Raw genomic sequence first — 14,991 nt, forward strand, 5'->3', positions numbered from 1 at the left:
GTGAGTAAAAAACACACAAAAAATGTTCAGAACTACAAATGAACTTTCTTCTGTCGATTTTGGGTTGTATAATGTCACAATTCCAACCCTCCTCCTTGATCCGGGCTTGGGACCGGCAAAAGTGACCCGAAAGAGACACTGGCGGAGTTAGTTTTTTTTATTGGATTATTTACTTTATATTTTTAGTTTAGTTTTATACATTTACATCCCGCACTGAATGTAAACCAGGGCGGAAATCAGTTCCGGCGGCTTCGCGCATGCGCGATTCATTTTCAGTCTGGACGCGGAGGGGTGAACATCTCCTCTGACTGCTGCGAGAGGACTGGGCCGCATGTGAGTGCTTAGGTGGGTGATAGGTGTACCAGTCAGCAGTAACATGGTATTAGTTCCACCTACCCATCAATGTTGTGTATATGAGAGGGCAGACTTGACCTCATTAGGCCACCGTATATGGATTCTTTAACACATTTTATCTGTCAAGCCATCAAAGTCATATGTCTTTTTTAAAGAATTTTTTCCTAACTGACCTGCCAAGTTAAATAAAGGTTCAACAAAACAAATAGATATCAGTCATCTTTTAACTGGGACACAAGTATTTATAATCTCTGTACCAATAACCTGCTACTTTTTACTCTGCCTTGTCCTTCCTCTGAGTTTTGAAGACAACGGTAGCTACACTACATGATCAAAAGTATGTGGACACCTGCTGTTCAAACATCTCATTCCAAAATCATGTGCATGGAGTTGGTCCACCCTTTGCTGCTTTAATAGCCTCCACTCTTCTGGGAAGGCTTTCCACTAGATGTTGGAACATTACTGCAGGGACTTGCTTCCATTCAGCCACAAGAGCATAGTGAGGTCAGGCACTGTTGAGCGATTATGCCTGGCTCGCAGTCGATTAGGTCTGGCTCGCAAGTGTTCGATGGGATTGAGGTCAGGGTTCTCTGCAGGCCAGTGAAGTTCTTCCACACCTATCTCGACAAACCATTTCTGTATGGACCTCGCTTTGTTTACGGGGGCATTTTCATGCTGAAACAGGAAACAGCTTTGCTTTATCTTGGCCAGGTCGCAATTGTAAATGAAAACTTGTTCTCAACTTGCCTACCTGGTTAAATAACGGTGAAATTAAAAAACTAAAAAATACAACTGTAGTCTCTAGACCACTCATGAATGTAGGTATCTCTTTCCCAACTCCATTGGTTCGTATAGATCATGTTCCCAAACCAGTCATGGATGTCACATCTCTCAACACAAGTGTGGGACTCTGTGATGTCACAGTGAACTGTTCAGTTAAAGATGGCTGGATGTTGTCTGTCTGTGACAGCGGTCAGTGTACACTGTCACAACAGTCTCCGTCGCTAACTGGTGGTAACATGACCATCTCCGTATTGACTGGAAGGATCCAATGCACCAGCAGCAACTACGTCAGCACACAGACCATCTATCAACCCATGAAGGACTGTAAGTACCATTCTAGCGTTCATTTAAGGATCTACCCGTGAGGTTAGAAGCTGAACCTCATGTTGATATTGTACAGTCATTCTGTAATACCTCTGTCATTGTTTAATACTAAATGATGCGATATCACACATTGTAAAAATATATCCACATGGAAAATCAAACGCAGGATATCAAAGTACTTTAATTAGTATTTTATTTATTTAGAGAAAACACATAAGCACCTGATGTTTTGACTAGGTATTGTTTTGATGACTAAGTCAATTAGTACTTTCAACAACAACAACATCCTAGTCAAGACGTTGGGTGTTGATAAACTGACTCGAAATAAATGAACATCCTAAGCATAAAGCTTCGATATCCTTCCTGTGCTTTTCCCTGTGGATATATATTTTACATGGACTCTTTTTGGAATTACAACTGCAAACAGATGTACTATAATAATTACTATTATACTATAATTACTATTATACTACATTATACTATATTATTGTATGTATAACTATAATAATTGGAACAATTTATTATAATCTTGGCTGCAAGGACTTTTGATTGAACCGTTCGATACATACAAGGTACCTGCCACAGAGTAATGTTGACTGTTGGAAACAATGACCATCACATTAGACCAAATGTATTGCAGTCTAATGTAACTAGTGAGGGAATATTGTATTTTTGGCTCTGAGAGGGTAACCCAGATTGTGTGTCCCAGGTATTGGTGAGAAGGACGCCAAAGCTTCAGCATTATCAGTCAGGACCATTGCAGCCAATATTGTTCGATCAGTGATTGTCTGTGTTGGATTGGCTGTCACCATAATGGCCATTAACAAGATCAAGAGATGGATATCCTCAAAAGAAGATGACTCAACTCAGGTACTTCCTGTGAAATGAATGTATTAGTTAGGATTGTTAGCTTTATTAAATGATGATTTGAATGTTGTAATGTCTCATCTTTAGCAGGTCATCGTTGATGATCCACTGGGCCCTTCTGAGGTACAAACACTTTACAGAAATGTGCAGAAACCAGGACAGCAACACCCAATTGACCAGCATCTTATATGACAGACTGTAATATCATGGGATTTTTAAAAAACACATATTTAATTTAGTATTATCTGCAGTGTATCTGCTTAAAGGGAGAGCCGTGTCGGGTCGACTTCCACAACAACTAAGAGCATTGAAGCATGAGGCTAAACTCTGCATGTTTTGAGGTGAAGCACACCCTACACATGAACATATAGTCTGTGAGTACAATGTCTTGCTCTGCGCTTATCTACAAATTCTGTGGTTCATTCTGCTGGTCGTGGCAACATCATATCGCTATGTCTCAGTTTAATGCAACTTGTGTTTTATTTGAATGTAGGCTCTGATAGCTCTGCTAGATAACATGTTTACCCAGCAGGGAACTCATGCGTCCAGAGTGTATTATCTCTGATCTATCCAGGCTCCTCTGTGGTTTAAACATTATCAGGCCCACCAATCATTCCACAGCAGTGCACATGTGTGTGTAATGTAAGTATGTTGAGCTCTTTGATGAGGGGAAAACTTCCCGCTGTGTTGATTGACTTATTTTTTTTTGACTTTTTCTACATTTTGTTACGTTACAGCCTTATTCTAAAATGGATTAAATTATTTTTTTCGTCAACAATCGACAAACAATACCTCATAATGACAAAGTGAGAACAGGTTTTTAGAAATGCATGCATGCAAATGTATTAAAAACAGGAATAGCTTATTTAAATAAGTATTCAGACCTTTTTCTATGAGACTCGAAATTGAGCTCAGGTGAATCCTGTTTCCATTGATCATCCTTGAGATGTTTCTACAACTTGATTGGTGGTCACCTGTGGTAAATTCAATTGATTAGACATGATTTGGAAAGGCACACACCTGTCTATATAAGGTCCCACAGTTGACAGTGCATGTCAGAGCAAAAACCAAGCCATGAGGTCAAAGGAATTGTCTGTAGAGCTCACAGACAGGATCGTGTCATGGCACAGATCTGGGGAAAGGTACCAAAACATGTCTGCAGCATTGATAGTCCCCAAGAACACAGTGGCCTCCATGATTCTTAAATGGAAGAAGTTTGGAACAACAAACACTCTTCCTAGAGATGGCCGCCTGGCCAAACTGAGCAATCGGGGGAGAAGTGCCTTGATCAGGGATGTGACCAAGAACCTGATGGTCACTTTACCAGAGCTCCAGAGATAATCTGTGCAGATGGGAGAACCTTCCAGAAGGACAACCATCTCTGCAGCACTCGACCAATCAGGCCTTTATGCTACGGTGGCCAGATGGAAGCCACTTCTCAGTAAATGGCACATGACAGCCTGCTTGGAGTTAGCCAAAAGGTACCTAAAGGACTCCCAGACCAGAAGAAACAAGATTATCTGGTCTGATGAAACCACGATTGAACTCTTTGGCCTGAATGCCAAGTGTCATGTCAGCAAACCCAGGCTTTTACAAGAGCAGACATTAGTGAAACAGAAATCAGAAGTCAGAACTGGGGCTAGTAACATTAGACGGACCAAGGTGTACATTATCTGTGCGCGGGTCGGCTGTTTGTTCACCCGCACCCACCCGCAATTGCTACCACCCACTCACTATATGTGATAAAGTGAAAATCAGAGGCTGGCACCCAACCCTAACCCGCATGTGGTGCAGGATACTTTTTGCCTGATTTAGATATGCTTCTGCTTATAATTTCTGACATTTTGGTAGGTTATTTGTTAGTCAACTCCCTTTCTAGATACATGCGGCTTCTCTTGTGTCATTACATGTTTGACCTTGAAGACTAAATAAACCCTTGCTCAACAGAATATTGCAGTAGATCGTTAGAATTAATGCTTCAATCTAGTTGACATCGGTAAAGTTCTCTCTCATCTTTTGCAGAGCAAAGACATTTAGGGACTGGGGAGAAAAATCAATAACACCCCCCACCCCACCCCCCCAAAAAAACTGGAAATATTTTATGTGCAAAACCATCGTGCCCCTTCCAGAGGTTGACAGCACCACCCCACTACCCCCAATGCTAACAGGACAACACCCTTCTATCTCAAGACCATCAGACTGTTAAACAGCCATCACTAACATTGAGTGGCTGCTGCCAAAACACTGACTCAAATCTCTAGCCACTTTACAGTTTTTTTGGATTGCTTACACACTCAAATTAAAAGTAGTACACTATTAGCAAAACCTTACACTCAAGAAGCAAAACATCAGCCCCTATTTGCACAACTATAAGCACATTGTCAACCTCACACTTGTTGCAAAACTATACACACAGTGATTTGCAAAACACTAAACACACTTAACATACATTACACACAAACATCTATCATGAAGTCACGTCCTTGCAATACCAAAGCACTGACTGTCAAATTACCACACCGTCCAACCAATTGGTTCAACACAGTCATCAGGTGTGCAAACACTCGTTTGCTTAACTGTAGACACACCACTCAGGTGTATAAGCACTATAAAAAGCAGCAGGTGAGTTCATCGGTCTTCAAGCACAATGGAAAGAGTCAGAGAAAGAGTAAGACGAGGAGGAGGAGGAAGAGAACGAGGAGGACGAGGAGAACGAGGACGAGGAGGAGAACGAGGAGGACGAGGAAGAGGATGAGGAGGAGGAGGAAGGGGAGGAAGAGGAAGACAAGAAGTTGCTCAAAGAGGACCGAATCTGACAAATGAGATCCGCGCAACACTGGTTGACCACGTTGTCAACCACGGCCTGACGCTGAGGGAGGCTGGACTGCGAGTACAGCCAAATCTAAGCCGATATACAGTCGCAAGTGTGATGAGAACATTTCGACTGGAAAATAGGTATTGTAAAAATATCATCATATCAAAAACATCTGCACGGTTTCAGTAACTGCTTACAGTACTGTATTCTATGCACTATCAGCACTTCTGTTACCTTTTCCTGTGAAATTACTGTACTATTGTATACTGGCTTTTTTTCTACATAGGATTGAGGGTCAGGGACGACAAGGGGGAAGGCCTCCTATGTTCACAGAACAGCAAGAGAGGGAGATAGTAAACATGGTTTTGGCCAACAATGCTATAACACTCAAGCAGCTCCAAGCTAACATTGTCAATAACCACGCCATTTTCCACGATATCCATCAGGTCTCAACATCAACACTGGCACGCATCCTAAACAAATAACATATTCAAATGAAGCAAATTTATCGAGTGCCTTTCGAGCGCAATTCCGAAAGGGTGAAACGACTGCGGCATGATTATGCAGAGGTATGTATTCACTTTAGCAGTGTGATCTTGCATACTGTCTCATAATCTTTTACTGTACTGTAATATGTATACTAGATCTACACTGAACTACACAATTTTGCCTGACACTGTTTTACGAATGGATGGAGAGGAGGTCCAGCATGAGTTCATTTACGTAGATGAGGCTGGGTTCAACCTGACGAGAACACGAAGGAGGGGAAGAAACATCATTGGCAACAGTCAATGTCCCAGGGCAACGTGGGCATAATATAACACTCTGTGCAGCCATTATACAGAATGGGGTCCTCCACCGCCATGCCCATATGGGCCCTTACAACACAGCACTCATACTTACATTCTTGGACCAATTGCACAACATAACAGCAGCAAATCAAATCGATCATATGCAATACATTGTTGTCTGGGACAATGTGTCTTTCCACCGCTCTGCTCTGGTTCAGAACTGGTTTCAGCAACATCCACATTTCACTGTCCTATATCTTCCACCATACTCTCCATTCCTCAACCCTATAGAATAGTTTTTCTCGGCATGGCGGTGGAAGGTATATGATCTCTGTCTTCAGGCTGAGGTACCCCTCATCCAAGCCATGGAGGAGGCCTGTGACCAGATGGAGGTAGCAGCAATGCAAGGATGGATTCGTCATTCAAGATGTTTCTTTCCAAGGTGTCTTGCTAATGGCAACATTGCCTGCGATGTTGATGAAATTCTCTGGCCAGATCCAGCTAGGCGAAGAGGCAATGTCTAGTTTTTATGTTGTTTTTTTTTACTTACAATACGTAAAGTGACGTTTGGTTACAGTATTATGAATCTCCTTGTCAACATTTTGGGCGTGTTGAGAAATAAATTAGTTTCTTCAGTCTGCAACATTGGTCTTGTGTAGTGTTTGGTGAATTTACATTATATTTGTACTTTGTTGATAGTAGCCTACTCTAGTCATAGGGAAGTAGAAGTGCTAAAAGTGTTTTAGGTTTATCACAGCAGAGTGTAACTCGTGTCAACAGAGTATAGTAATGTGAAACGTGTGTGTTTCATATGGTAACAAAGTGTTGTTTTTAAAAAGAAGTGTATAGTTTTTACAAGAGTGTTTAATTTTGCAAAGGATGTGTAGTGTTTTGTTACTTGGGTGTGTGGTTGTGCTAATTGTGTGTAGTGTTTTGTTACTTGGGTGTGTGGTTGTGCTAATTGTGTGTAGTGTTTTGTTACTTGGGTGTGTGGTTGTGCTAATTGTGTGTAGTGTTTTGTTACTTGGGTGTGTGGTTGTGCTAATTGTGTGTAGTGTTTTGTTACTTGGGTGTGTGGTTGTGCTAATTGTGTGTAGTGTTTTGAAAATCGTGCTTAAGCAATCAAAAAAAAATGTAATAATAAAACATTGGATGTAATAAATGTATCACTAGTCACTTTAAACAATGCCACTTTATATAATGTTTACACACCCTACATTACTCATATCATATGTATATACTGTACTCTAAACCATCTACTGCAACTTGCCTATGCCGTTCGGCCGTTGCTCATCCATATATTTATATGTACATATTCTTATTCATTCCTTTGTTGTTGTGAAATTGTTAGATTACTTGTTAGATGTTCCTGCATGGTCGGAACTAGAATCACAAGCATTTCGCTACACTAACCATGTGTGTTTGACCAATAACATTTGATTTGATCAGAAGAGCCCAACAGCCCAGCAAGACAGCTATGCAGAATAATAGAGTGTCCTGCTGCGGCCGAGCTGAACCAGACAAGGCTTCTGTTGAACATCATCTGCTGAAAACCCATTCATTCCTTTTTTTAGTATCAGTAATATAATTATTAGAAATACAACCTATTATGATTGTGAGTTCAGTTTTAGATAGGCTACCCAGGAAAGGGTTCATGTTAGCTCATAGAAATATATGTAGCCTCAGAAACAAAGTTCATGAGTTAGTCATTTGTTAATCCTAGATAATATTAATATATGCAGTGCACCCACCCCAAAAAATAAAAAATATACATCATAAACAAAAAAAGTTGTTTCCAGTTGGCACCATTGTGTTTCCAGTTGGCACCATTGTGTTTCCAGTTGGCACCATTGTGTTTCCAGTTGGCACCATTGTGTTTCCAGTTGGTACCATTGTGTTTCCAGTTGGCACCATTGTGTTTCCAGTTGGCACCATTGTGTTTCCAGTTGGCACCATTGTGTTTCCAGTTGGCACCATTGTGTTTCCAGTTGGCACCATTGTGTTTCCAGTTGGCACCGTTGTGTTTCCAGTTGGCACCATTGTGTTTCCAGTTGGCACCATTGTGTTTCCAGTTGGCACCATTGTGTTTCCAGTTGGCACCGTTGTGTTTCCAGTTGGCACCATTGTGTTTCCAGTTGGCACCATTGTGTTTCCAGTTGGCACCATTGTGTTTCCAGTTGGCACCATTGTGTTTCCAGTTGGCACCATTGTGTTTCCAGTTGGCACCATTGTGTTTCCTGTTAGCACCATTGTGTTTCCAGTTGGCACCGTTGTGTTTCCAGTTGGCACCGTTGTGTTTCCAGTTGGCACCATTGTGTTTCCAGTTGGCACCATTGTGTTTCCTGTTAGCACCATTGTGTTTCCAGTTGGCACCGTTGTGTTTCCAGTTGGCACCATTGTGTTTCCAGTTGGCACCATTGTGTTTCCAGTTAGCACCATTGTGTTTCCAGTTGGCACCGTTGTGTTTCCAGTTGGCACCATTGTGTTTCCAGTTGGCACCATTGTGTTTCCAGTTAGCACCATTGTGTTTCCAGTTGGTACCATTGTGTTTCCAGTTGGCACCATTGTGTTTCCTGTTAGCACCATTGTGTTTCCAGTTGGTACCATTGTGTTTCCAGTTGGTACCATTGTGTTTCCAGTTGGCACCATTGTGTTTCCAGTTGGCACCATTGTGTTTCCAGTTGGCACCATTGTGTTTCCAGTTGGTACCATTGTGTTTCCAGTTGGTACCATTGTGTTTCCAGTTGGCACCATTGTGTTTCCAGTTGGCACCATTGTGTTTCCAGTTGGCACCATTGTGTTTCCAGTTGGCACCATTGTGTTTCCAGTTGGTACCATTGTGTTTCAAGTTGGCACCATTGTTTTTCCAGTTGGCACCATTGTGTTTCCAGTTAGCACCATTGTGTTTCCAGTTGGCACCATTGTGTTTCCAGTTGGCACCATTGTGTTTCCAGTTGGCACCATTGTGTTTCCAGTTGGCACCATTGTGTTTCCAGTTGGCACCATTGTGTTTCCAGTTGGCACCATTGTGTTTACAGTTGGCACCATTGTGTTTCCAGTTGGCACCATTGTGTTTCCAGTTGGCACCATTGTGTTTCCAGTTGGCACCATTGTGTTTCCAGTTGGCACCATTGTGGGTATTGTTATTGTTCGATTAGTCTTAGTTACTTGGTGTTGGATACATCAAACATACCAGAAGACATAAAATCCCTAAAGAACAACATTCACTCGAAAAGATACCTGCTCTGTCATTCATTAATCTATGCATTATACTAGACCAGTTGTTACCAAACTTTTTATAGTCCCGTACCCCTTCAAACATTCAACCTCCAGCTGCCTACCCCCTCTAGCACCAGGGTCAGCGCACTCTCAAATGTTGTTTTTTGTCGTCATTGTAAGCCTGCCACACACACACTATACGGTACATGTCTTAAACATAAGAATGAGTGTGAGTTTTTGCCACAACCCGGCTCGTGGGAAGTGACAAAGAGCTCTTATAGGACCAGGGCACAAATAATAACATAATAATAATCAATAATTTGGGTCTTTATTTAACCATCTTACATATAAAACCTTATTTGTTAATGGAAAATTGTGAATAACTCACCACAGGTTAATGATGTGTGCTTGAAAGGATGCACAAAACTCTGCACTGTTGGGTTGTATTGGAGAGAGTCTCAGTCTTAAATAATTTTCCACACAGTCTGTGTCTGTATTTAGTTTTCATGCTAGTGAGGGCTGAGAATCCACTCTCACATAGGTATGTGGTTGCAAAGGGCATCAGTATCTTAACATCACTATTTGCGAGGGCAAGAAACTCTGAACGCAGCCCAATCCAGAAATCTGGCAGTGGCTTCTGATAAATTCAATGTTCACAGAACCTCTTGTTGCAATTTTGATGAGGCTCTCTTGTTCAGATATCGGTAAGTGGACTGGAGGCAGGGCATGAAAGGGATAACGAATCCAGTTGTTTGTGTCATCCGTTTTGGGAAAGTACCTGCGTAATTGAGCACCCAACTCACTCAGGTGCTTCGCGATATCACATTTGACATTGTCCGTAAACTTGAGTTCATTTGCACACAAAAAAAATCATACAATGATGGAAAGATCTGTGTTTTGTCTGTGTTAATGCAGACAGAGAAGAGCTCCAACTTCTTAATCATAGCCTCAATTTTGTCACGCACATTGAATATAGTTGGGGAGAGTCCCTGTAATCCTAGATTCAGATCATTCAGTCGAGACAAAACATCACACAGAAACGCCAGTCGTGTGAGAAACTCGTCATCATGCAAGCGGTCAGACAAGTTAAAATTATGGTCAGTAAAGAAAACTTTAAGCTCGTCTCTCAATTTTTTTAAAACGTGTCAATACTTTGCCCCTTGATAACCAGCGCACTTCTGTATGTTGTAAAAGTGTTACATGGTCGCTGCCCATATCATTGCATAGTGCAAAAAATACATGAGCGTTCAGGGGCCTTGCTTTAACAAAGTTAACCATTTTCACTGTCGTGTCTGAAAAGTATTTCAAGCTGTCAAGCATTCCCTTGGCAGCAAGAGCCTCTCGGTGGATGCTGCAGTGTACCCAAGAGCCTCTCTGTGGATGCTGCAGTGTACCCAAGAGCCTCTCTGTGGATGCTGCAGTGTACCCAAGAGCCTCTCGGTGGATGCTGCAGTGTACCCAAGAGCCTCTCGGTGGATGCTGCAGTGTACCCAAGAGCCTCTCGGTGGATGCTGCAGTGTACCCAAGAGCCTCTCCGTGGATGCTGCAGTGTACCCAAGAGCCTCTCTGTGGATGCTGCAGTGTACCCAAGAGCCTCCCGGTGGATGCTGCAGTGTACCCAAGAGCCTCTCTGTGGATGCTGCAGTGTACCCAAGAGCCTCTCAGTGGATGCTGCAGTGTACCCAAGAGCCTCTCGGTGGATGCTGCAGTGTACCCAAGAGCCTCTCGGTGGATGCTGCAGTGTACCCAAGAGCCTCTCTGTGGATGCTGCAGTGTACCCAAGAGCCTCTGGGTGGATGCTGCAGTGTACCCAAGAGCCTCTCGGTGGATGCTGCAGTGTACCCAAGAGCCTCTCGGTGGATGCTGCAGTGTACCCAAGAGCCTCTCTGTGGATGCTGCAGTGTACCCAAGAGCCTCTCGGTGGATGCTGCAGTGTACCCAAGTGGTGTCAGGAGAAACTGCTTACACGTGCGTTATCGTTCTACTATGTCTCCCTGTCATGGCTTTTGCGCCATCAGTACAGATACCAACATGAGCAGCAGCTACGTTTGGCTAGTTTTAAATAACAATCATTGTAATAATTTAAATGTTGTAATGTTTCATCTCCAAACAGGTCATTGTTCCAAGAGCAGTGAAGACTTCACCAGGGAGAGAAGAACCACAGCACTCTCCTGACCAGAACCACAGCACTCTCCTGACCAGAAACACACCACTCTCCTGTCCAGAACCACAGCACTCTCCTTTCCAGAACCACAGCACTCTCCTGACCAGAACCACACCACTCTCCTGTCCAGAACCACATCACTCTCCAGAGATACAGACTGTCTACTTCACTGAGAAGAACCAGCACCAGCAGAACACCTCCAAGTTGAAACAGGAAGTGCATCACCAGACATGAGAGAAGAAGAACAGGAAGGTGGGCCTCCCAAACTGAGGTCCGTTGCCGGTTCGAAAAATAATAATATTATTAACATCAACAGATTAATCAAATTTGATCGAGGGGTCTGTGGAAGGTCACATCATACAGTCACTGAGTTACATCAGTTCATGTACACCTTGTACATAAACCATGGGACATTGCACCACCTAGTGGACATAAACAATAGCAGCAGAGTAAACCACATGGCTTCACACATCAACATGTTGTGAAGTTGTTTTATACCAAAATCTTTATGTGTTCTAGTATGTGTTATTACTATACCACAAAGCCCACTTTTTCCAGATTTGTCCAATCCTAAATGAACCCCTGGCTCAGGTTTACACCACATTGATTGTAGGATCAGATAGGTGTACCAGTCAGCAGTAACATGGTATTAGTTCCACCTACCCATCAATGTTGTGTATATGAGAGGGTAGACTTGACCTAGTCAGGCCACCGTAGATGGATTCTTTGACACATTAATTGTATGGTAAACAGTTGAGGGACAGGGCTGGAAAAATGTAACCACTCTCAAATGTATAGGCTGAGCTATGGATGCAAGGACTGACCATCCATGATATCAAAATTATAGTTTTAACCATGTTAAAAACTTCTTATGGCTGGGGGGCAGTATTGAGTAGCTCGGATGAATAAGGTGCCCAGAGTAAACTACCTGCTACTCAGTCCCAGAAGCTAATATATGCATATTATTAGTAGATTGGATAGAAAACACTCTGAAGTTTCTAAAACTGTTTGAATGATGTCTGTGAGTATAACAGAACACACATGGCGGCAAAAAAACGGAGAAAAAAAACAACCAGGAAGTGGGAAATCTGAGGTTTGTAGTTTTTCAACTCATTGCCTATCGAATATACAGTGTCTATGGGGTCATCTTGCACTTCCTAAGGCTTCCACTAGATGTCAACAGTCTTTAGAACCTTGTTTGATGCTTCTACCGTGAAGGAGGGGGGAATGGGAGCTGAATGAGTCAGAGGTCTGCCAGAGTGGCATGAGCTTACCACGCACGTTCACGTGAGAGGTAGCTTGCATTCCATTGCATTTCTACAGACAAAGGAATTCTCCGGTTGGAACATTATTGAAGATTTATGATAAAAACATCCTAAAGATTGATTCCATACTTCGTTTGACATGTTTCTAAGAACTGTAACAGAACTTTTTGACTTTTCGTCTGCTCGCACCTCATGAATTTGGATTACTGGGATAAACGTGCGAACAAAAAGGAGGTATTTGGACATAAATTATGGACTTTATCGAACAAATCAAACACTGGGAGTGCATTCTGATGAAGATCATCAAAGGTAAGTGAATATTTATAATGTTATTTCTATCCTGGACTGAGGAGGTGCACTGGAGACCAGGCGCGCTGAGCCGGCACAACCCGTCCTGGACAGATGCCCACATTAGCATGACAAGTGCTAGGTGCTGGCACAGAACGCACCGGGCTGTGAATGCGCACTGGAGACAGAGTGCACAACACCGCAAAACATGGTGCCTGACCGGTCATACGCTACCCACGGTGAGTACGGGGAGTTGGCTCCACTGTTGACTCCACAACATGGCGGATATCTGTATGGCTTGTTTTGTTATCTGAGCGCTGTACTCAGATTATTGCATTGTGTGCTTTTTCAGTAAAGCTTTTTCGAAATTTGACACAGCGGTTGCATTAAGGAGAAGTTTATCTAAAGTTTCATGCATAACACTTGTATTTTCATCAACATTTATAATGAGTATTTCTGTAAATTGATGTGGCTCTCTGCAAAATCACCGGATGTTTTGGAACTACTGAACATAACGCGCCAATGTATACTGAGATTTTTTTTTTATAAATATGAACTTTATCGAACAAAACATACATGTATAGTGTAACATGAAGTCCTATGAGTGTCATCTGATGAAGATCATCAAAGGTTAGTGATTCATTTTCTCTCTATTTCTGCTTTTTCTGACTCCTCTCGTTGGCTGGAAAAAAATGGCTGTGTTTTCTGTGACTAGGTGCTGACCTAACATAATCGTTTGGTGTGCTTTCATCATAAAGCCTTTTTGAAATCGGACACCGTGGCTGGATTTACAGCAAATCTATCTTTAAAATGGTGTAACATACTTGTATGTTTGAGGAATTTTAATTATGGTGTTTCTGTTGTTTTGAATTTGGCGCCCTGCACTTTCACTGGCTGTTGTCATATCGATCCCGTTAACGGGATTCAAGCCATAAGAAGTTTTAACCAGTTTTTCTTTGCAATTACATTGTTTACTACAATGAAGTAAAGCAGCTTATATTTTGGGGCGTGATGGGGTACGGCAGTTATACCTCATGAGGTATCAACCTGCACTTTTGCTTTTTTGTATCTTGGCCATCTTGATTTTTCTCCTTTTGATGACCTGATGTCCTGTTGACCTGATGACCTGTTGACCTGATGTCCTGTTGACCTGATGACCTGTTGATCTGTTGAATGTGCAGCCTTGAAGGAACCTGTAAGAAGTGTGAATGATGTAAACACACCTTGCTGTTTCAATGTACCTGTTGACCAGGAATATGAAAAAAAAATATCAATATAAATCTTTAAAAGTCTGATTTAACCACTAGATCAATCAATCAATCAATCAAATATATTTATAAAGCCCTTCTTACACCAGCTGATGTCGCAAAGGGCTGTACAGAAACCCAGCCTAAAACCCCAAACAGCATGCAATGCAGGTGTAGAAGCATGATGGCTAGGAAAAACTTCCTAGGAAAGCCAGAATCTAGGAAGAAACCTAGAGGAACCAGGCTACGAGGGGTGGCCAGTCCCCTTCTGGCTGTGCCGGGTGGAGATTATAACAGAACATGGCCAAGATATTCAAATGTTCATAGATGACCAGCAGGGTCAAATAATAATAATCACAGTGGTTGTAGAGGGTGCAACAGGTCAGCACCTCAGGAGTAAATAACAACAACAGAATAACAGAATAACAACAACATTAATCCAGAAAAACGCATATCAAAATTGTTATAAATTGATTTGCATTTTAATTAGGGAAATAAGTATTTGACCCCCTCTCAATCAGAAAGATTTCTGGCTCCCAGGTGTCTTTTATTCAGGTAATGAGCTGAGATTAGGAGCACACTCTTAAAGGGAGCTCTCCAAATCTCACCTTGTTACCTGTATAAAAGACAACTGTCCACAGAAGCAGTAAAATTTGCAACACTCCCTACCAAGTTCCAAACTGTCTCTGGAAGAAACGTAAGCACAAGAACTGTTGGTTGGGACCTTCATGAAATAGGTTTCCATGGCCGAGCAGCCGCACCCAAGCCTAAAATCACCATGAGCAATGCCAAGCGTCGGTGGTGTAAAGCTCGCCTCCATTGGACTCTGGAAAAGCGTTCCCTGGAGTGAGGATTCACGCTTCCTCATCTGGCA

The sequence above is a fragment of the Oncorhynchus mykiss genome, chromosome 19 (genome assembly GCF_057628025.1).
Source record: "Oncorhynchus mykiss isolate SJ-2025 chromosome 19, ASM5762802v1, whole genome shotgun sequence".
NCBI classification, from domain to species: Eukaryota; Metazoa; Chordata; class Actinopteri; order Salmoniformes; family Salmonidae; genus Oncorhynchus; species Oncorhynchus mykiss.